Genomic DNA, 23605 nt, shown 5'->3' on the forward strand with positions numbered 1-23605 from the left:
TTCCTCATTCTCACTGGGTTTATAGTTCTGTGTAACTGTCATTGTGTCTGTCCCTTTCTCTTCTCTGCACTGCTGCTTCTGACTCCTGATACAACTTCCCAATATCCATTCATTCCTCATTCTCACTGGGTTTATAGTTCTGTGTAACTGTCATTGTGTCTGTCCCTTTCTCTTCTCTGCACTGCTGCTTCTGACTCCTGATACAACTTCCCAATATCCATTCATTCCTCATTCTCACTGGGTTTATAGTTCTGTGTAACTGTCATTGTGTCTGTCCCTTTCTCTTCTCTGCACTGCTGCTTCTGACTCCTGATACAACTTCCCAATATCCATTCATTCCTCATTCTCACTGGGTTTATAGTTCTGTGTAACTGTCATTGTGTCTGTCCCTTTCTCTGCACTGCTGCTTCTGACTCCTGATACAACTTCCCAATATCCATTCATTCCTCATTCTCACTGGGTTTATAGTTCTGTGTAACTGTCATTGTGTCTGTCCCTTTCTCTGCACTGCTGCTTCTGACTCCTGATACAACTTCCCAATATCCATTCATTCCTCATTCTCACTGGGTTTATAGTTCTGTGTAACTGTCATTGTGTCTGTCCCTTTCTCTGCACTGCTGCTTCTGACTCCTGATACAACTTCCCAATATCCATTCATTCCTCATTCTCACTGGGTTTATAGTTCTGTGTAACTGTCATTGTGTCTGTCCCTTTCTCTTCTCTGCACTGCTGCTTCTGACTCCTGATACAACTTCCCAATATCCATTCATTCCTCATTCTCACTGGGTTTATAGTTCTGTGTAACTGTCATTGTGTCTGTCCCTTTCGCTTCTCTGCACTGCTGCTTCTGACTCCTGATACAACTTCCCAATATCCATTCATTCCTCATTCTCACTGGGTTTATAGTTCTGTGTAACTGTCATTGTGTCTGTCCCTTTCTCTGCACTGCTGCTTCTGACTCCTGATACAACTTCTCAATATCCATTCATTCCTCATTCTCACTGGGTTTATAGTTCTGTGTAACTGTCATTGTGTCTGTCCCTTTCTCTGCACTGCTGCCTCTGACTCCTGATACAACTTCCCAATATCCATTCATTCCTCATTCTCACTGGGTTTATAGTTCTGTGTAACTGTCATTGTGTCTGTCCCTTTCTCTGCACTGCTGCTTCTGACTCCTGATACAACTTCCCAATATCCATTCATTCCTCTTCATTCATTTCTCTTCTCATTTGTAAAATGAACATGTAATTAAGGGGTACAACCACAAATTAGGTGTGGTCAAAAAAATTTGCAGCGCAGTTTTTTTGTCCCTCTTTCTTTTTCCAAAATGTTGGGAAGTAAGTAGAATATTTAGGAGTTTGAGGTCAGTAGCCTCCTGGTGCTGATTAGTTTCCTCTGAGATTCTCATCAGTTGTGGATATTCAGACACTGGTTTATTAAGCTTCTTTTATCCCTCTCCCCTTTTCTGATTTCCTTTGGCACATTTCCTAATTATTTGGGAATAAATAAATATGCGCTGCTCGAACTTTATAAATGACCCCCTGTGTGTCTCATACCCCCCCCCCCAGAGGCCAAACTGGGGCAATAGGAATTCTGATTAACATTATCATTGTGACAATATCCCTGTACCTTTCTATAGACTCTCCTGGTTCCCTTATTGTGGGGCAGATGTAATTCATTTATTCCAGTCTCTATGTCCCAGTGGCAGTTACACCCCCTTCTGTCCCACTCCTGATGCTTTTCTCTCTCTGAATTAGGATTTATTTCTCTCCTGACAAACCTGCAATTATCTTGGGTGGTGCCATTTGCCTTTGGCTTATTCTCCATTCCCTCCTCTCTCTGCTGCCAAGAATATACAGACAATGGCAGTTCCTAACATACATTTATTAGTGGGGAAAAGCACAACAATCAGGACTCAATTATGGGAACCATTGCAGTGGCTTAAGTGCAGCTTCATAATCACAGTTTATTTTACCCACAATGCAGCATTTCCCCATCATTGCTGCGTAACTGCTGATGCCAGTGGAGGTGCCCCTGATGCACTTGTAGCCAATGGGCCTGTGGGACCCCTGGAGTTACTGCATCATTTGGAGGTAGCGGCAGCCTCAGGTTTCCCCTATGATATGAGGCAGGAGTTGGGGCAGGAGCAGCACAAGGGTTCTGAGGGCAAGGAGCACATGATGATAAAAACCTCTAATGAATGAAGTTTTTTTCACAGTGACACCAATAGTTTTACAGTTTTACAGCCCTTGTTTACATTGTTTGTATGAGGTCCCACCAATATATAATGTAGAAGGCATTTTCCCTGAATTTACACCATTTTTTTCCGGTGCCTTAAAAAACATAAAATGGGGTTCTACTGTAGTTTCTTATCGGCCTTCAAGGGGGAGGTGCAAATCAGTGATGTCATGGGTCACAGATGTCACAAAGTGAGAAATGAGAGATTATATGACATCAGGGGGTGGGAAATGGGTGGATGAGGGAATAAAACCTGTGGGAGAGGGGTTACAATGTATATAGTCCAAAATAGAAGATAAAATACACCTTGTGTCTCTTTGCCAGGAATATGTTGATCTCAATCACACACCAATGATAGAAAATCCCAATGCTTTTAGATACAAAGAGCGACAGAAGTATATACTGTAGAATTTAGTGCTTCATTATACTCCATATATGTGTGAGAGTTGGGAAAACGTGCACAAAAATGATTCCCAGTTGTCCCAGGGGACTGCAAAGGTTTATCTTAGATCAAGTCAACTGCAATAACTTAAAATAACCTTAATAGATTTAGATTGTAGTTCACTCGATCTAAGATTTTTGGGGATTTACAACCCCCCACTTGGGAATTAGCGTATCAACATTTCTCTTTCTGCCGGGTTTACTCCACTGATCTCTTCAATGAAAAACTCACTAAAAGATATAGAAGAAGAGGAGTGCCCAGTAGTGTAAACACTTCTTTATTGTTATCCTTAAAATGTATTGCACTTACCAACAATCCTTGTAAAGATGAAATGCCGGCGTTCCTCTCTACCACCAGTTCCTTCCCAGGTGCCAAGGTGATGATGTCATGCCTAAAGCATTTCATCAGTGAGACTTTATCAGAGTCCAGTCTGATTGGTAAATGTGAAATCATGTTAAGTGTGACATCATCACCTTGGCACCTGAGAAGGAACTTGTGGTAGAGAGGAACGCCGGCATTTCATCTTTACCCTCACCGCTAGAGGATACAAACCTTGAGTGCCGATATTGACAAGAGGGTGAGTGGCCTAGGGGAACATCATTTCTAAATCCAGCCTTAGTTCCAGGGTTGAGCTGGACTACAAGATACAAGGAGGAAACCTGGGACCACTGATTTAGGAGAAGGAAGGAGATACTTGGTACCTCATGTAAAACTGCACATACAATACACAGGGATGTGGGGTGGACATTGTGATGATGGTGTTGGGGAAAAATCCAAAGACCAGAGATCACTTGAGGTAGAAATATTGACAACATTTTTTATTTATATAATAAACATACACGAGCTACGTGGATCCTGTACTCAAGTGAGACAGAATAAGACATTATATACCCTCTGGTAAACTAAAAGAATAGATAAATAAAGAAGCAACTGTGGTTGTGCTCACAGATAAGTCTCCTTGGCACAAGAATACATAAACAATACATGATAACTGATAAGAACCCAGTCAGATGTTACACAGACTTATCGTAACCTTGTGTAAGGAACTTACCCTGGTGGTCTAGCGGCAGTGGGGTCCACGCTGCATCCTCGACGTGGACGCCCGTCTCACTGCTTCCTTCTCCTGTGCTGGCTTCCTCTAGGGGGCGCGCCGCGTGCACGTTCCTTATTTAAAGGCGCAGTCGTGCTGGCATCATCACGCCAGCACGCAATTGGCGTGAAATTCAAAGGTATATTAAGCCCATTTAGATTACAGGACCTGGCCCGTTGTTAGGTTCAATTAGCTTGTTCCTGGGTGTTTGTTCTGTGTGATTCCTGTTTGATCTACTGTGTTTGACCCTTGCCTGTCTGCTTACTACTCTGACATCTCCAATCCTGACCTTGCCTGCTTGAAACTACGTTGTTCTCTCTAATCCTGATTCTGGCTTGTCTGACTATTCGAACTGCTTGAGCTGGCCCGGCCTGCCTGTTCCTGGTGGCTTCCTATCTTCCAGCATCCTTGTTAACATTCGTGCCCCATTGCCTGCCAGAACTTATGCCTTGCACCTCTCGTTAAGTCCAGGTGGCATCTGAGTAAGCCAAGGGCTCCTCCCGAGGCCAAAGGCGGTCACTTAACTGGTGAAGTACGAGCCCAGACCAGGGTGCTTGGCATCTGTTCTGGTGTTGGGTGCCAACCGTGACACCTTGAAACAGTTTCTAAAAGGGTCTCATGGGCACTAAGAGGGGCAGGAATGTGTGGGTAAAGTGTGGCCTGCACAACGTTTCCTTCATAAGGGCCTTTCATGTTACAGTCCCAGTGGGCCTCAGTACCCCAGTTCAATGCTGGATGTTCTCTCCTATTCACTTAACTTTCAATTCCACTCCCTCCACCCCAGTTCCTCCTCTGATCCTGATCATTACCTCCTTTCTCTTTATATTATTGACATTACATTACAATATCCCAGTAATGAATATAAATCCATTATTTCACTGAACAATTGGCATCTAATCAGACATGAGTGTGTATAGAGTAAATCTTCAGGAACCTTCCTGTCCCCAACTTTGTTATACACTAAGTGAAATAGAAATAGAAGTCAATCTATAGGAGAGTGTGTCTATGGGTATACATTTCTTTTTTTTTTTTTTTATTATTATTATTATTTTAAAAACTTGATAATTAAAAAAAAAATCCTTAATAGGATTAAAAGGTAAGTAATACATGAAACATAGATTTTGAATATTATAAAACTTTGAGTAACAATGTAATACAATGGATTTAGGCTATAAAAAGGAAACTAAATAAATAAATAAAAAGAGAAAACAAAACAAAATATGAGTTCAAATTGTAGTTTACAAATGCTTAACTAGATTTGGCTAAGATCTTTTGTTTGAAGTCTTTGGAACTACGAAGAGTAGAGAATCTTTTCCAGCTGCTCTTTATCAGTCTGAGAAAGTGTAGATATAAAAAGTTTCCATTTAAACCAGAATTTTGAACGGTTTTTAATGTTGTCTAAGTTAAAGTCAATCGCTTCATTAAAGCAAAGGGCATTCAATTCAGAGGACATATCCTTTACAGTTGCTGATTTGAAATCAATCCATTTTTTGAAGAAAGCCCTTCTATCTGCTGATAAAATTAGTTCAATATATCTAACCGAATAAAGTTTATGTCCAAATATAGGATGTAATAGAATTGATATCTTATCCAGATCCTCTTTGTTATTTAATAGAGCTAATTGCGGAGTCAATTTAATTTTGGAAGACAAATTAGAGTTCAAGAAATTTTCAATTTTCAAAATTTTTTAAGAGAGGAGCATTCCCATACTAGATAAAAGAAATTGATTATCACATTTAGGGCATTTGTTTAGCAGATTTTTGTTTTTCGAGACAAAATTAAAACCTTTATAAGCGAAATGGACAAATCTATAATTTTTTTCTCTCCAAATTTCTGTAAGAATGAGCTTATCAAATCGATTTATACAATCCACCAAGTTTTCTGGGGAAATTTCAGATTGTAGATAATTAGACCATTTTTTTGCAGTAGCCTCCATGGGATGTTGTTTGAAGTTTGTTGTATTCCATAAAAGGGATCGAATCATCCTGATTTTGTTGGGATATGGTGAAGCAATTAACTTTTTTAACGAAAGACTAAGTTGGGAATTCAACGTTGATGTTGAATCGTTCCATTTTAAGCTTTTGAACCAATGAGAAACCTTTTTCACTAAAATCCTTCCAATTGATAATATTTCCTGAACTTGAAGAAAAGAGGTCTTCTAAATAACGTATTCCTTTTCGTTTCCAGGAAGTAGTAAATGGTGAGAAGAAAGAGCTTTGGAAGTTAGAGTTCTTTACAATAGGTAAGTAAGGAGTCAAATTATAACTCAATATATTTGACTTGAACAATAGTTTCCAGACTGCCATTGTATCTCTGTATAATGGGTTTTCTTTAACTTCTGTTGACTGTAATTTGAAAGATTTATGTAGTGAATCCACTACATTTTCGCCAGAGTTTGTTGATCGTTCTAGTTGTAAATTGGTATATTTTACTTTCTCAGATATCCATTCAATAATATAACGTGAGATAGCCGAAAGATTAAAGGATCTGTAGTTAGGAACATCTAAACCTCCATTTGCTTTTGAGCTACTCAATTTATGAAGAGCTATTTTAGGAGGTTTTCCTTTCCGTAAGAATTATAGAAGTCCAGAATTTAAACGAGAAATATCTTTGTGTTTGAGGAGTAATGGAAGTTTAATGATGGAATAAATACATTTAGGAAAGATCAACATTTTATAAAAAGCAATCCGACCCTTTAAATTTAAAGGAGTATTCATCCATTTTCTGCATAGATTCAAAATATTCTTTATCATTGGTGGAAAATTTAGAGAATATAATCTCTGAAGATCAGCAGGTATATTGATCCCTAGATGTTTAATAAAGGATTGACTCTTGTCTTGGCTACATTTCTTAGTGCAACTGAGAGAAGCAAATTCACTCTCTCTCGCACCTCAGTAAAACTGCACTGATGAGTAAAGCTTCAATCACTTGTCTACATGAAGTGGAGCTGAGCAGGGATCAGTCCAAAAATGCCTGGCAGAGATTTACTGAATGATATGAGTCTCCTACATGAACTTTCCAGCAGTGGGAATGACTGGTTATTATAGAGTCACATGTTTCTATTGGGATTAGTGATGGGCGGTGGAGAGTAGCTTTTGTTCCTCTGGGGTGTAACCTGGGTGCGGCAGGACCCCCTCCTCTGCGTTTCCCTGGAATCTACCCTAGCTGAGACAGGAACATTCCTTCCAACAGTTTGATTTCCGTACCTCCCTGAGGACTGTTTATAACTGGATCCCCTTATGGTATTGTTATTCTGTGGACTTACCCAAAGGAACTGTGCCCCTTACCCTTGGACATTACCTAAAGGAACTCCCTCACTTTGGCTTTTAAATTTGCCTGGAGGGCGTGAGAATGTTGCTGTGGATTGCTCCAGGGGAATCTCTAGATTTCTGGCTGGGGAGTGTTCTTGGGACTTGGGGTTCTCACATGCTAATGCCGTGATCCTGATCTTCCACTTTTTATATCTGTAATAAACCCCTTGTAACAAGTGTGATAGTTCCCTGTTTGTGCTGCTTGTTCATATGTCACATGAAACGGCACAAACTGGACCTTGAATACATTTCACTCTCCTTTACTAAAGCTAAGGAAAATAATTTATTACTGAACTCCCAGCCAAAAAGCCGGCAGGAGGCCATTATTATTATTAATTTGTCTGTGTAGATATACCCATACACTTCTATGTATTGTTAAAAAGAAACAAATAGTTGTAATGTCTTTGGAAAAAGTGCTTGTGAAAAAACAACTATTAAATATCGATGAATTTTCACAGTTTTGTGAATTTTTAATTTTTTAGTTGTCCATCACTAATGCAAAATAATTAACTTTTTAATCACAGTAATACGCAGGTTATTATTTTGACGGAGGTGCTTTTTTATTTCCATGTTGGTCTCAAGATAATTAGAAAGTAAAAAAGTTTAAAGGCTTCACCTTCTGTATAAACACATCTGTTGTACTGCGCTGCAGAATCAGTTGGAACTCTAAATACACATGTTAAAGTTCACCTTTAAGTTAACTTTTAGTATGTTATAGAATGGCTAATTCTAAGCAACTTTTCAATTGGCTTCATTTATTTTTTTATTGTTTTTTTAATTATTTGCCTTCTTTTTCTGACTTTTCCAGCTTTCACTAATCACTGATGGTCACAACTGCTCTGTAAGACTATAAATGCACTGATCTTGCTACTTTTTATTACTCATCTTTCTAGTCAGACTCTCTATTTAAAAAAAGTGCATGGTTGCTAGGGGAATTTGGACCCTACCAACCAGATGGCTGAAATTGCAAACTGGAGAGCTGCTGAATAAAAAGCTAAATAACTCAAGAACCACAAATAATGAAAAATGAAAACCAATTGCAAATTGTCTCAGAACATCCCTCTCTACATCATAGTAACAGTAATTTTCAAGGTGAACAACTCCTTTAAGAATAAAAACAATAAAGGCCTTGTTTATATACTGTAGGTACATGGAAGCTCCCTACATGCAACTAATTTGGTTACAGCAGCTCATCATATTTGATGAAATACTATAATTAATGTACATAACAGGCAGCATTTGTTTGTATTCACCCGTGTCTATGATATATCAGTGTCTCTTTGGCCAGTATGGGAACCACTCCAGGATTTGTTGGGATGTATAACGTCCCCTTAGTTCTCTATAGAAGTTGAAGAAAAACTTCATTATAGATGCAAACAAACTGACCAATGAGAATACTGATTCCCAGCAGCATGTCAGGCCTCTTGCTCTTATCTTATATACAGAGATGATTGTGCCATTTTGGATTCATTAAATGACAGTGGAATGAGACGTGGGAATAAAGGACAGACTTGTTCAGTGAAACTGGGCTTAATGTTTCCAACTCCAGTTGCAGAACAAACAACATGGAGCCTGAGTTACTCACATCAGCTGGGATTCTCATTGGAAAACTATTTTGCATATTAATGTTGCTGCTGGTTCTGTAGAATTGGAGAAAGCTTTTATTAAACAACAGAATAAACTAAAACCACTCAGATTCCCAACCGTAACCGCAATTGATTTAAGTGAGATCAGCACATGTCTTTTTAAACCCGCTGTTGCCGTGTCAATCAGCCCCCTATACCTAACCATATTTTTAATTGTGCTTTCTAGACCTGGTTTTAATGAATTAATTAAAAGTCAAGTTTTAATAATTTGCTTCACTGGAGTTTGTATTTTGATGGGGAGGTGCAACTATATGGGTCAGCTCTTTTTTCTTCTTTTCCTATTATAATCATTATTTGACCCTGCACACCATTCTCTGTGTTTGATGGACGGTGCTCCCCAGCCACCAACTTTCTAACATTGCACTCATTATACCTGGGAATTAGGGTAATAGGAATCCTAGTGACTGGGAACAGAAATGGTTACAGTTGTGCTCATAAGTTTACATCCCCTGCAGAATTGATGATTTCTTAACCATTTTTCAGAGAATATGAATGATAAGACAAAAACTTCTCTTTCACTCATGGTTAGTGGTTGGCTGAAGCCATTTATTGTCAGACAATTGTGTTTACTCTTTTTAACCCTTTCACTGCCAGCCAAGTTGGAACTTCTATTGCCAGACCGTTTTTGAACATTTTGTGCTCTTAGTTTTTTTTTTTTTTTAAAGGTTTTTATTTTTGCATTTTAAACATGTGCTCTTTTAGTTTACCCATGAAAACAAGATATTGTTTTTTTCAGGACAACCTAAGCTTTAAAAATATGCTAGAATTTAGTTGTAATTCCACTCCTGTAAAAAGATATGGCCTTCTAAGTGTATAAAAAAAATGATTCAAATGCATCAGAAGCATAATTTATTTTATGCACAAGTACATGGCAGATTTGGAAAGTTCTATGTCTCCTGAACGCACCAATACCAAATATATATCGTTTTATGGAGATTTCTCACTTCTATAGATCAAAACTCCGAAGCAGTAAACTACCAAATTTCACTACACAAACTTCCCAACTGACCCTGATCATAAGTTTCCACACCCTGGTGATTTGGCCTGATAACATAAGGGTTAGAATGGCTATTAAAGGTCACATCTTCACCTGTGATCTGTTCGCTTGTAACTAGTGGGTTTGTATAAAAGCTCAATGACTTTCTGGACTCCTGACCGACCCTTGAATCTTTCACCCCCTGCTGCACTGATGTGTTTTGGATTCTAAGTCTTTCTACTGCAAATATGAGTTATTTTGTTATTTCATTGATTTTCCTAATTCTATTTGACTTTTGTGATTTTTATTGCAGTTTTATGCTTGCATTGTTTTTTCTTATGTTATTTTTTAGCATCATTTACACTTTGATCATTTGGGGTAGAAACACATTTTTAGCAATTCTGTGTTCGTCAGAATGTGTACAAATGCGACTAACTGCAATATTTTTAGGCAATTTTCAGAAATATTGTAAAAAACTTTGCCTTTAGCGTAGCTTTGCAGTATGTAAGTTTGCAGTAGAAAGACAGTTTTAGCACATTTTTATTCGGCAGAATGTGTACTTTCTAAAGATATAGGGTTTTGGGGGTCTTTGTACTGTTAGGGGGTCTTATGGCACATTATAACCAGTCAGGGTGTTATGTTCATGGAAGGCGAATTGACAGCCGAAAAAATTCTTATGCACTGTTTCATTTGGGGTCCGTATGTGCCCACCTGCTTTGGTATATCTATGCATATTGGGCATCAAACTGTTCAGTAGACTCTTGACGTCAATATTTAGGGTGTTTTCCATTTGTATGTAAGAAATTGGGTGAGATAAGTGCGACCAACTGCAATATTTGTAGGCGATTTTTAGAAATGTCATTAAAAAAATGTATTCGGCAGAATGTGTGCTTTCTAAAAATATATGGTTTTCTGGGGTGAACATAACTTTTTATTCCATTGCCTGTCGCAAAATGCTGTAAATGTGCTTATTTTGCAGTATCTGGAATTACAGAACTTGTATGGGGTGTCTTCTTTCTGGGGCCCCTATACGCCACATACTGTGGTATATAATTATATGTGGGAGATACGATGCTTCAGAGTTGGAGTATTGAGGTGATTTTTGGAAATGTCATAAAAATTTCCAAATGTAGGAAAGCTTTGTGGCTTGGTACTTTGGAGTAGAAAGACGTGCATACCCATATTAGATTCGTCAGAATGTGTACTTTCAAAAAATATATGGTTTTCTGGGGTGAACATACATTTTTGTACCTTTGTCCCTTGAAAAATGCTGTAAATGTGCTGATTTTGCAGTATCTGGAATTCCAGAACTGATAACTCATATGGGGTGTCTTCATTCTGGGGCCACCTATACGCCACATACTTAGGTGCACCTATATATATTGGGCATCAAACTGTTCAGCAGACCCTGGGCTTTCATATTTAGGGTGTTTTATCTTGGTATATAATGATATGTGGGAGATACTTTGAGGTAATTTTTCAAAAATGTAAAACATTTCTATAAAAACTGCTAACTTTAGGAAAGAATTGCAACTTGGTAGTTTTGAGTACAAATATATATATTTACCCATTTTGAACTTGTTAAAATCTGTTCTTTCCTATAAGGGGTTGTTTTTAGGGTAAATCTACTGTTTGTGGAATGTTTGGTCTTGAAATCAGATGTATGCAGGTTTGTGGAGCGGTGCTTTGGAAATTTGGTAGTTTACTGCTTCGGAATTTTTGATCTATCGAAGTGAGAAATCTCCATAAAACGATATATATTTGATATTGGCGCGTTCAGGAGACATAGAACTTTCCAAATCTACTATGTTCTCATGAATAAAATAAATTATGCTTCTGATATATGCGTTTGAATCATTTTTTTTATACACTTAGAAGCCCATATCTTTTTACAGGAGTGGAATTACAACTAAATTCTAGCATATTTTTAAAGCTTAGGTTGTCCTGAAAAAAACGATATCTTGTTTTCATGGGTAAACTAAAAGAGCACAAAATGTTTAAAAACGGTCTGGCAATAGAAGTTCCAACTTGGCTGGCAGTGAAAGGGTTAAAAAGAGTAAACACAATTGTCTGACAATAAATGGCTTCAGCCAACCAATAACCATGAGTGAAAGAAAAGTTTTTGTCTTATCATTCATATTCTCTGAAAAATGGTTAAGAAATCATCAATTCTGCCAGGGGGTGGAAACTTATGAGCACAACTGGGGTTTGGGGTTATTATTGATAATACATTTGCTGGATCAGGCTGTACAGTCCCTGCAGGGGCCGGGGATATAAATCTTATTCTGATTCTCTATAAATCTATTGTGCAACACTGGTACTTACCTAACTGTGTGAGTATGTTTCTGTTTCATTAGAGAATAAGATATAAATTCTGGTTTGTTTGTGTCTCCCCCTGTAGGTGCCAAGTGGAACTGCTGAATGAGGAGCCTGGGGAGGAGGAAGAGAATCAGAGGAATATTCTGTACTGACCCATCCCAGAGACACAGAGTAATTGGGCCACAAACTGAGGAGCAGAAGTCTGTCTCCCCCCCCCCCCCCCCCCCGTTTCGTCAAGGAATTTGAGTTGTCCGACCTAAACACAAACTATAGGGAATTATACAGGAGGGGCAGAGTCAGAAACTGATCCATTAGAGATTTAGAAGCAAAACCAACCTAAAAACTGGGACTGAGGAGCTGACACCAGAGAGGAGAGATGGATGAAAATGCCCAGAGGGGGCAGGAGGGCAGGAGACAATCCCAGGAACATCAACTGGGGGTAAAGATCCACCAACTGAATCTGAGGATCAATAACATGGAGGAGATGTGTAACATGTGTGATACATTGTGTTCCTTACTGGCACAGGAATCACATGGAGCTGCACTGTGTGGGGCTGAGGGGGCACATAATGAGGGGGGCACAGATGGGATAATGGCCCCTGGATTGGCTCATATTGTGCTGGGTATAAGGACACTGATCTACTATGGGCAGGAGGCTACAGACCTGTTACTGGATATAAACACGGCTCATTATCTTGTATCTGTATCAGGGGACAGGAAATCTGCTTCCTACTCACTAACAAAACTACATTACCCACAATCCCCAGAGAGATTTCAGTATTGGGAGCAGACTTTAAGCAGCAGGAGTTTCCCCTCAGGGCGACATTACTGGGAAGTGGAGGTCAGTGAATCAGGGTACTGGGGGGTAGGGGTGGCCTATCCCAGTATAGAGAGGGGACGGGGTCAGTCCTGGATTGGGCATAATAACAAGTCCTGGTGTTTGTACAGATGGAATAATAATAACACATATTCAGTGATACATGACAGTGAATGGACAGATTTACCCCACGTCCCTTCCTGCAGGAGAATCAGGATCTCATTGGACTATGAGGCCGGACATGTGTCCTTTTATGAGCTGAGTGAGCCAATCAGACACTTAAACACCTTCACTGCCACATTCACTGAGCCCCTCCATGCTGCATTCTGGGTAGGGTGGGATTCCTGGGTGAGAATCATTTGAAATGAATGTATGTGGGGGAGAATAAAGAGAAATCTGACAGATTTTTGTTGTTTGGGTGAATGAGCCCCAGTCACTGGTAATAAATAACAAATGATCAGACAGTAGGATAATAATTTGTATATGGCTATTTTACAATGTTCACTGTAAATGCTTGAATACTGTATTACTGTGTCTATATTATATGCCAGCTTTATAAATAAAGTGATGCACAGGGGAAATATAATATAAATGTGGAGATCAAGATAAAATTATAGATCAGCGCCACAGGCTATGGGAAAAAGCCCAAAAAACAGAACCTATTGTAATATTGTTACTATTCAGTGCAGTCAACCAATATGGCTACCTGTTCTATGTGAGCAATAGCCAAAAACATAGAATGCAGAACAAAAATAGCGCAATACATATGATGGATTATCTGATGTTTATAGCAAGTATATATCAGAGCCTAGCAGCCCCCCCAGCCCAGTGATCCATATTCAATAGGGCTACTGGTGTCCTATTTGTAAATGGCCTGAATTCAGCAGCCAGCCTGTCAGTATACACTACTTGTCAGCATAAGAGAATGTTAGCCCAATTATCTATTTGTATAAGGGCTACTGGTTTCAGGCAGGCAACAATCATAACCAGGCACAGTGCAGATAAGCATATGAATATATAGCCTGCAAGCAGTTAGTTAGACTTTAGTCACTGCACAACAGCATATGGACACACTCCTTACCTGCTGCTCATTATACAAGGCTGGAAGCTGACCCCTTAATGCCACAAATTCCAGGACACTCTATTGTTAACAGGAAAACAGGCCTCACAAGTTTACTGACAACAGCAGGACTTACCTGAGGCTGCAGCTTCCTCACCTGCTGAGAGAGAGTGGGCGGGGCCATCTCCACTTGCTTTAGCTGCACCTGATTATACTCAGCTGGTGTCTGCACTCAGTGGGGGGTTGATTATACTCAGTCTGTACTCAGTGGGGGGTTGATTATACTCAGTCTGTACTCAGTGGGGGGTTGATTATACTCAGTCTGTACTCAGTGGGGGGTTGATTATACTCAGTCTGTACTCAGTGGGGGGTTGATTATACTCAGTCTGTACTCAGTGGGGGGTTGATTATACTCAGTCTGTACTCAGTGGGGAGCTGATTATACTCAGTCTGCACTCAGTGGGGGGTTGATTATACTCAGTCTGTACTCAGTGGGGGGTTGATTATACTCAGTCTGTACTCAGTGGGGGGTTGATTATACTCAGCTGGTGTCTGTATAGGCAGGGAACCCAAAGCAACTGTGTAGGTTATACTGAGGCAAATTGGATAATTAGTGTTGGTGCCTCCTGCACAGGCCCAAGTTTGCTATAATATGAAGCCTATAGCGAAACTTTTTTATATTTTTTTTATTATTATTATTTTAACTACCTCCACCTTAGGAAAGTCTGTTGAGGAAGGCAGTTGGCCATGACCTGCCCCCGTTAAAACAAAAATAAAACAAAGGTAACAGGGGGCAGTAAGGTTCAGGCCCCTAACTAATTAGCCTAAACTAACTGCCACCTCCCTCGCCCATCCGTAAAAATGGGGTGTAGGGGCCACATACACCACTGCCGCCGGACGCCCTCTGGGCAGGTTGGGAGGGCACACGAATGGGGGGACAAGCACCTGCCACCCAATGCTCTAGATAGCAATACGGGAAGGCAACTGAAATCCAGGCAGACAAGGAGTAGCAAACATTGCACCTCAGTGCCTTACCTGATTCAGGAGCTGAAGTTCAGAAGACTCCAGGTCTGAGGTAGTGGGCTGGGGGGAAAAAAGGTCCCATGGACCAAAACCCCTGTCCCTAGGACGCCTTCTGGGCAGGCCTAATGCTTTCCAAGGCATAAAAAGAGAAAAACAAAAATTTGCTTCTAATGATTGAGGCATTTGTTCAGAGAACAAAGCCAAGAGCATAAGAGAAGGGAAAAAAAGACGCCGGTGGTTGGCCTTTTAAAGGCTTGGGGAGGTTCCTTCTAATTGGAGCAGGGAGGAGGGGCTATCCCGTAACGTACTGACATGGAGTTCGTCTAGGGAAAAAGGTGTTTGGATTACTCCATGTAACCATTCTACATATGTGATCCATGGAAACATCAGCTGCTTCAGCCCATAAAGTAGACAATTTCCTTGTTGAATGAGCTTTGATCCCCAGGGGAGGAATAAGGTCTCCTTTTATATATGCCATGTGAATAGTATACTTAATCCATCTTGCCAATGAAGATTTGGAAGCTTCCAGACCTTTATTTTTCCCTGCAAAGGAAATAAAGATGTTCTCCTGTTTCCTGAATTCCTCAGTGCGAGTAATGTAAATTTTTAGAACTCTTCCCACATCCAAAAGTTGTAGATGTGTAAAATCCTCTTGTGATTCCTGAAAATATGGAAGAACCAATTCCTGATTCTGGTTAGAGAAAGACCCTATCTTGGGTCTAAAAGATGGCTATGGTCTCAATATGGCCCTGTTCGGTAGGAAGGATAAATAGGGTTCTGGAATCAAAAGAGCCTGTATCTCCCCAATTCTCTTGGCTGAAGTAATAGCTAAAAGAAACAAGGATTTGAAGGATAGAGACTTTATAGCACAATCCTGAAGAGGTTCGAAAGGACTCTCACATAACTTCTCCAGCACCAATGGAAGATTCCATCTAGGAAAGGGACGACAGACTCTAGGGGGCCCATTTACTTAGCTCGAGTGAAGGAATAGAAAAAAAAAATTCGAAGTTTTTTTTGGCTACTTCGACCATCGAATGGGCTACTTCGACCTTCGACTTCGACTTTAACTTCGAATCGAACGATTCAAACTAAAAATCGACCATTCGATAGTGGAAGTACTGTCTCTTTAAGAAAAAACTTCGACCCCCGTAGTTCGCCACCTAAAAGCTACCGAAGTCAATGTTAGCCTATGGGGAAGATCCCCATAGGCTTTCTAAGTATTTTTTGGTCAAACAAAAATCGTTCAATCAATGGATTAAAATCCTTTAGAATCTAAGGATTTGAAGGATTTAATCATTCGATCGAACGATTTTTCGTTCAATCAAACGAATAGCGATAAATCCTTCGACTTCGATATTCGAAATCAAAGGATTTAACTTCGACAGTCAAATATCGAGGGTTAATTAACCCTCGATATTCAACCTTAAGTAAATTTGTCCCTAGGTCTGAGCTTCGAAATGGCCCTGATGAATCTCTTGAATAAAGGAGATGATGAGAGACTTCTGTTCAGGAGGGCAGATAGTGCTGAAATCTGGACTTCTCGAATCCCTCTTGTAAATCTTTAGTAAGGAAGCATCAGAAGGCTGGTCTTGAGAAACCTGATGTCTCAGACACCAAAGGCCAAAAACTTTCCAAACTCTGGAATAAGCTTTGTTAGTGGATTTCTTTCTTGAATACAAAAGAATGTCAATAACCTCTGGTGACAAATCTTATGCCTCTAAAAAGGACCTGTCAATCTCCAAACTGCCAATTGGAGTCTGTGGAGATCTTGGCACATAAACTTCCCAGAGTCAGAAGTGTTGGGATCTGAGGTAGCACCCAAAACTGGTGTCTGGACATTTTCATCAGAAGCGAAAACCAGGCCCTCCTGGGCCAATTAGGATGGTATTCACCTGTTCCAACCTGATTTTCTGCAGAACTCTAAGTAACATTGGGATTGGGGGGTAGATATAAAGGGGATAATCCAAGTTTATCGACATGGCATCCAAGTGGTTCGGCTGATCCCACCTGTTGAGGGTACAAAATAGCCTGAGCTTGCAGTTCTGTCTGGTTGCCATCAGGTCCATGTGAGGAAGCCCCCACCTCTCCGTTATGGACTCGAAATTTTGTTGATGGTGTGACCATTCTCCTGGAATCACCCTGTTCCGTCTCAGGAGATCTGATAACACATTGTCATTCCCCCTTATATGAACAGCCATTATACGAGGAACATGAGCTTCTGCCCAGGAAAGAATCTTGTTTGTCTCCAGACTCAAGAGTTGTCTGACAAAATCTTCACATGTCTGCCTTTTAATAGGCCCTCACTCATGCATAATCCTACTCACTCATGCATAATCCCACTCACTCCCACTCACTCATGCATAATCCAACGCACTCATGTATAATCTGTCATAATCCTGCTCACTCATGTATAATCCCACTCACGCATGTACAATCCAAAACAATCCCACTCACTCATGCATAATCTCACGCACGAATGCATAATCCCACCACTCATGTATAATCCATCACAATCCTGCCCACTCGTGCATAATCTGTCATAATCCCACTCACTCATGCATAATCCTGCTCACTCATATGCATAATACCACTCATACATGTAATCTCACTCACTCATGCATAATCCCACTCATATGCATAATCCCACTCATATGCATAATCCCACTCATACATGTCTGAGTGAGTGTGATTACATGTACTAGTGAGTGGGAGTACAGGTATGAGTGGGATTATGTTCATGAGTGAGTGTGATTATGAGTATGAGTGGGATAATGCATATGAGTGAGTGGAATTAAGCATATGATTATGCATATTTATGAGTATGAGTGGGATTATGCATATGAGTGAGTGGGATTACATGTACACATGAGTGGGATTATGCATATGAGTGGGATTATGCATATGAGTGAGCGGGATTACATGTAGGAGTGAGTAGCATTACACATACTTGCTAATAAAGTTACATTTCCAAAAAAAAAATGTTATCAGGTGCGGCTGGATATACAAATATAAATGATGATGTAGCTGATAGAAATGGTCACCTGGTTGAAGCAGATCTTACATTCAGGAAAACACTACAGTGCGGCTAACGGTGGGGAAAATACAGGGGGGAATATGTGCCCAACCTAAAGAAATGGTAAGGGTTTATAGTGTTTACATGTCCTTTAATACAACCTTTCTCCAACTCTCTATAAACAGCGGCTGCAGCAAAGTATCCTCCAAATTTATTTGTTTAAATCTGGCTCCATGATCTTTGTCCCTGCAGCTGGAGTTGGAAACAGTAAATGGGATGTAAAGGCAAAAAAAAAATCCAATACGATTCACTACACCATACCTCCCAACTGTCCCTTTTTCGGAGGGACAGTCCCTCTTTTGACAGCTCAACCCGCAGTCCCTCATTTGTACTGGAAAGTCCCTCTTTTCTCTGCACTGAACAGCCAGAAAAAGAAACAAAGTTTCTCACTTAATTGGCTTTTAGCAGAGAGCTCAGAACAGCTAACAGGTGCAAATAAGATACTTTGTAACAATTTTGAGACACAAAAACACAGTTTAGATAAGGAGAAATATTTTCAAACTTTCATAACCTGCCAAATTTTGTAAAACAAACATGGTAATTAGGGGGTGTGGCCACAGAAAGGGGTGTGGTCAAAGAAATTGCTGCGCTATGTGCGGGAAAAAAAATTTTGTCCCTCTTTTTATTTCTAAAATGTTGGGAGGTATGATACACAGTCGCCGACTGCTCTACAGGGAAACAAACAAAGCTGTGTAGGGGAGAAGAGAAATCCTTCCCCTGCTTTTCTGTCGGTGACATCATTCAGCCCAGTAACAGGCTGGAGAGCGACCTGATTGGCTGGACACCGCAGTGCATCCTGGGAGGAGAGGGTGTGCCAGACTGTGAAGCTGTGTGTGTAGGCCCTGCTGGATCTGTGTGTGTAGGCCGTGTGATTGAGTCCAACACGTGCTGTGGAGAAAGGATCAAAAGGGAGCAAAGTCCTGCAAGAGCTGCTGGATCTGTGAGGTGTGTAGGAGTTGCAGAAAGAGGCTGTCTGACCCTGCCACGCTGCTAAAGCTTCAGAGGAGGAAAGTGCCATTGGTGAGAAGATTCTGGAGAAGAGTTACTTGTGATTCCAATGTGATCTGCCTCTGAGAGAAATCGCTGAGTAAATCCCATGAAAAGAGGATTTGCCACAGGAAGACAGGCCTTGTGTAATTCTGCCTGCTACGTGGGAAGCTGCTATTTCCCAAGGGAAAAGGAACTCTGGGAAAGGTAGCGCTACCGGGGGAATAAGAGCTCTGGGGAAAGGGACATTGCATTTTGACTGTGTGCTTTTTAACCCTTCCAGACAAGTGGGACTGTGATACTATACGAACTGTGTTTGAACAGATAGTTAAATCCTAATAGGGATTTAGGTAGTGTCCCTTATATTCCCATACAGGCCTGACTTTTGTATTAGTTACTACTTTACAGTTTATATAAAGTTAAATATTGTTATCTGCAAAGTGTGTGTGTTTATTATTTTCTAGGGGATTCCTCTGAGTTAAGTTCCTCCGTGTTCCCTAGGTGGAGGCGCTGCGCTGTGATTCCCGGTTCCCAGTACTTTTCGACTTGCAAAAGGGACTCAGGGCCCCTGAATTGCCAAGGAAGCTATTATTTAAAGGGACAGTAACCAAATTAGCGTTACAGCTGCTTGAGTTCTGCATGGCTGGGAAGTAAGGCGGGGGCTCCCCCTGCTGTACATAAGTATGATTGTTTCCCTGCAGAGCAGTTAGGGACCGTCTGACAATTCCTATCCACAGCAGTAAATTAAGGGACAATTTCACTGCATACAGTCGGGTTTCTTATAAAAACAGTAGACATTTTTTAATTAAAGTATATTGGAGATAGGTTTCTTTTTCATGAAAGAAAGTAAAAACGGGATTTTAGTTTTTTGCCTTTCCTTGTCCTTTCAAGAAAGTAATTAAACCGAGTTCATACATTATTGTATGGAGTAAACATTAAAAAAAGAAAGAAATTGTCGATAATACCCCTATCACTTTGCTCCACTCCTGAATTAACTCTTTCCCTCTGAAAAAAGTGTCATTGTTTTGTACATTGTTAGTGAAGGTGGCTGGGAAACTACACCTCTCAACATATGGAAAATGTGTAAAAACAACTGGGCAGTTTGGGTGAAAAGCAGCCAGGTGACAACCCTACCACAGAAGTGCTTGTGCAAATACATTGTAGGGTGAAAAAGCTCTCCCACCTGCATATGTGTCATTTCCATTGAGATCAGTGGGAAGCAGTTGGGGGATTGATTTGCTGCCGGTGGGAATCCACTAATTGTCACATTGTCAGTGTATGTACAGCCCATAATTCCACTCCCCACATCCAATCAGGTCTGTGTATAAGAGCAGCTACAGAGTCCAATAAAGATCCGACTGTAAGAGAAAGAGCAGAAAGTAAAATACAGTCACATCTGTACAGTCAATGTCTGGAGACAAAACTGAAGTTAGAAATGAATAATGTTATTAGTGAAGATGTTTAATCAGGTGATGTTTGTCACAGAGGAGGATAATGATAAAGATTATTGTTCCTGATGAGACAGAACTGGAAAGTGACAGCACAATTAATGGTTAATGAGGATGAACTTACATTATTACACTATTACATTATTACACTATTACACTATTACACTATTACACTATTATACTATTACACTATTACACTATTACACTATTACACTATTACATTATTACACTATTACATTATTACACTATTACACTATTACACTATTACACTATTACACTATTACACTATTACACTATTACATTATTACACTATTACACTATTACATTATTACATTATTACATTATTACACTATTACATTATTACATTATTACACTATTACACTATTACATTATTACATTATTACATTATTACACTATTACACTATTATATTATTACACTATTACACTATTACATTATTACACTATTACACTATTACACTATTACATTATTACATTATTACACTATTACATTATTACATTATTACATTATTACACTATTACATTATTACACTATTACACTATTACATTATTACATTATTACACTATTACACTATTACACTATTACATTATTACATTATTACATTATTACACTATTACATTATTACACTATTACACTATTACATTATTACATTATTACACTATTACACTATTACATTATTACATTATTACACTATTACACTATTACATTATTATACTATTACACACAGACAGTTACACTATTAGAAATAGAATGAATATGTTGGTGAGTTGTGATCAGTCTCAGTCCAATACTCAGAGATGTGGTTGAAGAGAGAAGAATAAAGTGTTAGAGCTCTGGGTGTTAGTGCACGTTGCTCCAGACACAGATATAGATGGGGATACAGGAGGGAATTATATGATTAAAGGGGAAATGGACTGGATATAAATGTGTTTCATGAATTAGTCAGTGGAGACAAAGTGCTGTGAGTAATTGTGATTTACAGTGGGATGTGAAATGGAGGCGCTTGGGAAGCAGAGCAGTTACTGACCAGATTGTGAGTGAGACTGTGAGTGTGAGTGAGAATGTGAGTGTGAGTGAGACTGTGAGTGAGGAGTGTGAGTGAGACTGTGAGTGTGGAGTGTGAGGGAGGAGTGTGAGGGAGGAGTGTGAGTGAGACTGTGAGTGTGAGTGAGACTGTGAGTTTGAGTGAGACTGTGAGTGTGAGTGAGACTGTGAGTGAGGAGTGTGAGTGAGACTGTGAGTGTGGAGTGTGAGTGAGGAGTGTGAGGGAGAAGTGTGAGTGAGACTGTGAGTGTGAGTGAGACTGTGAGTGTGAGTGAGGAGTGTGAGTGAGACTGTGAGTGAGGAGTGTGAGTGAGACTGTGAGGAGTGTGAGTGAGACTGTGAGTGAGGAGTGTGAGTGAGACTGTGAGTGTGAGTGAGACTGTGAGTGTGAGTGAGCCTGTGAGTGTGAGTGAGACTGTGAGTGAGGGGTGTGAGTGAGACTGAGTGTGAGTGAGGAGTGTGAGTAAGGAGTGTGAGTGAGACTGTGAGTGAGGAGTGTGAGTGAGACTGTGAGTGAGACTGTGAGTGAGGAGTGTGAGTGAGACTGTGAGTGTGAAGGAGACTGTGAGTGAGGAGTGTGAGACTGTGAGTGTGAGTGAGGAGTGTGAGTGAGACTATGAGTGTGAGTGAGGAGTGTGTGTGAGGAGTGTGAGTGAGACTGTGAGTGAGGAGTGTGAGTGAGACTGTGAGTGAGGAGTGTGAGTGAGACTATGAGTGTGAGTGAGGAGTGTGAGTGAGGAGTGTGAGTGAGACTGTGAGTGAGGAGTGTGAGTGAGACTGTGAGTGAGGAGTGTGAGTGAGACTGAGTGTGAGTGAGACTGTGAGTAAGGAGTGTGAGTGAGACTGTGAGTGAGGAGTGTGAGTGAGAGTGTGAGTGAGGAGTGTGAGTGAGACTGTGAGTGAGACTGTGAGTGAGGAGTGTGAGTGAGACTGTGAGTGAGACTGTGAGTGAGGAGTGTGAGTGAGAGTGTGAGTGAGGAGTGCGAGTGAGACTGTGAGTGAGGAGTGTGAGTGAGGAGTGTGAGTGAGAGAGACTGTGAGTGAGACTGTGAGTGTGAGTGAGACTGTGAGTGAGACTGTGAGTGTGAGTGAGACTGTGTGAGTGAGACTGTGAGTGTGAGTGAGCTCATATAAACACTCCCTCCGTCAACCTGTGTTTCCCCAATAACCGTCTCGTTCTGACACAAGCGCAGTGTTACACGTGAGACTGTGAGTGAGACTGTGAGTGAGACTGTGAGTGAGGAGTGTGAGTGAGACTGTGAGTGTGAATGAGACTGTGAGTGAGGAGTGTGAGTGAGACTATGAGTGTGAGTGATGAGTGTGAGTGAGACTATGAGTGTGAGTGAGGAGTGTGAGTGAGGAGTGTGAGTGAGACTGTGAGTGAGGAGTGTGAGTGAGACTGTGAGTGAGGAGTGTGAGTGAGACTGTGAGTGAGGAGTGTGAGTGTGAGTGAGAATGTGAGTGTGAGTGAGACTGTGAGTGAGGAGTGTGAGTGAGGAGTGAGTGAGACTGTGAGTGAGACTGTGAGTGAGGAGTGTGAGTGAGACTGTGAGTGTGAGTGAGGAGTGTGAGTGAGACTATGAGTGTGAGTGAGGAGTGTGAGTGAGACTGTGAGTGAGGAGTGTGAGTGAGACTGTGAGTGAGGAGTGTGAGTGAGACTGTGAGTGAGACTGTGAGTGAGACTGTGAGTGAGGAGTGTGAGTGAGACTGTGAGTGTGAGTGAGACTGCGAGTGAGGAGTGTGAGTGAGGAGTGAGTGAGACTGTGAGTGAGACTGTGAGTGATGAGTGTGAGTGAGACTATGAGTGTGAGTGAGGAGTGTGAGTGAGGAGTGTGAGTGAGACTGTGAGTGTGAGGGAGACTGTGAGTGAGACTGTGAGTGTGCGTGAGACTGTGAGTGTGAGTGAGACTGTGAGTGAGACTGTGAGTGTGAGTGAGACTGTGAGTGAGACTGTGAGTGTGAGTGAGACTGTGAGTGTGAGTGAGACTGTGAGTGAGACTGTGAGTGTGAGTGAGACTGTGAGTGTGAGTGAGACTGTGAGTGTGAGTGAGATTGTGAGTGAGAGTGTGAGTGAGACTGTGAGTGTGAGTGAGACTGTGAGTGTGAGTGTGA

General features: G+C 40.7%; 1 protein-coding gene across 1 annotated transcript in view; it reads left to right on the plus strand.

The window, feature by feature from the left end:
• LOC121395196 (zinc finger protein OZF-like) overlaps positions 1–23605 on the plus strand; it is a 461594-nt gene that overhangs the window by 274504 nt on the left and 163485 nt on the right.

Source organism: Xenopus laevis, chromosome 6S (assembly GCF_017654675.1).
Source record: "Xenopus laevis strain J_2021 chromosome 6S, Xenopus_laevis_v10.1, whole genome shotgun sequence".
NCBI classification, from domain to species: Eukaryota; Metazoa; Chordata; class Amphibia; order Anura; family Pipidae; genus Xenopus; species Xenopus laevis.